General features: G+C 36.3%; 1 pseudogene; it reads left to right on the forward strand.

Moving 5' to 3' along the window:
* Positions 1-295: 295 nt before the first annotated feature.
* Positions 296-396, forward strand: LOC131925927 (U6 spliceosomal RNA; annotated as a pseudogene).
* Positions 397-1,368: the final 972 nt, after the last annotated feature.

Genomic DNA, 1,368 nt, shown 5'->3' on the forward strand with positions numbered 1-1,368 from the left:
ATTAGGACTGACACTCTAATACTGTATTCTTCTTAACATACACTGGCTTCTCTGTAAGCCAGATGCACCATCCCTGAAGAGTTGTTGAATACACAGCTCCTGCTATTTGGAACATTTAATACTGGTCACCTGATAAAACATGTGTGCAAATGTCTATAGTCCATGACGTGAAGGATGCAAGACTCAGTAACTTCATAGTGCTTATGGTTATCAATAAATGCTATTATTAGTGTGCATGTAAAAGAAGGACAGAGACAGACAATGTTCTCTTCTTGTTGCCATTTTAAAAAGAAATGTCCCCACTTTGCAGCACATACTAGAACCAGAATGATACAGAGATTATCATGACCCCTGTACAAGGATGACATGCTAATTTGTGAAATGTTCCATACTTGAAAACATCATAATGTACTTACACTGAGGACAAAATAATATTTTGTGTTTCTTAAAAGTCACAATCACTTACTAATGTGACTTGAGTACCTGCTGGGCATGATAGAACTTTTTAGACTTCAGCACTGAGTTAGCTGTTTCCACCTACATTTTTATTCTAAGTTTATTATGCATTGCAGTGCTTTTCATTCAGAAGACACAGACAATTCTACCCTACAAAACTACCACATTATCAAAAGGAATGTTCTAGAACCTAATGTTCAATCTATGAACTATCTTTAGGTAGCAGTTTGTGTCTTATTTGACATAGCTGTGCTTTCTTAGCAACTTAAAAGATCCTACCTACATTTCCTCAGATGGTTTTTAATTGTTTTAACTCTTATTTTTTATGCATTTTAATTAAAATATTATTATTTTATTTTTATACATTCAATAAAATACAATTAGATCAATTTCCCCTTTGCCTTGCCTCCCTCGAGCCTCTTCCAAGCTCCACCCGTCTAGCCCCTCCCATGCTCCCCCACTCTCACATTGATAACCTCTTGTTCTTTGATTATTGTTGCTCCATGCATATGCATGTGCATATGTATACAGAAATATATAACCACAATCTGCCTACTCCATTTTTGTTTTTTTGTGTGTATAAGGTTTCAAGACTGACCTCTTTGTATTGGATAACCAGTTAGGGAGCTCATTGCTGGGAGAAACTAAATTTCCCTCTCTCTGTAGTCATTTGTTGCCTATAGTTCTTGTCTAGGGTTGGGACCCTGTGAGATTTTTCCCATTCTGTATTAGTATGTGTATTAATATTGCCATTATTTAGGTCTTTTTTATGCTGCGAATTCTATGAGAGACTTTTTTTCACAGCAAGCATTCTGTTATTTTGGCTCTGACAATCTTTCCACCCTCTCTTCATACCCAGCAGCGACTCCTATTAACCACAACAATGACCAGAATGCCAACATATCTATCAAG

This window comes from Peromyscus eremicus, chromosome 15, assembly GCF_949786415.1.
Source record: "Peromyscus eremicus chromosome 15, PerEre_H2_v1, whole genome shotgun sequence".
NCBI classification, from domain to species: domain Eukaryota; kingdom Metazoa; phylum Chordata; class Mammalia; order Rodentia; family Cricetidae; genus Peromyscus; species Peromyscus eremicus.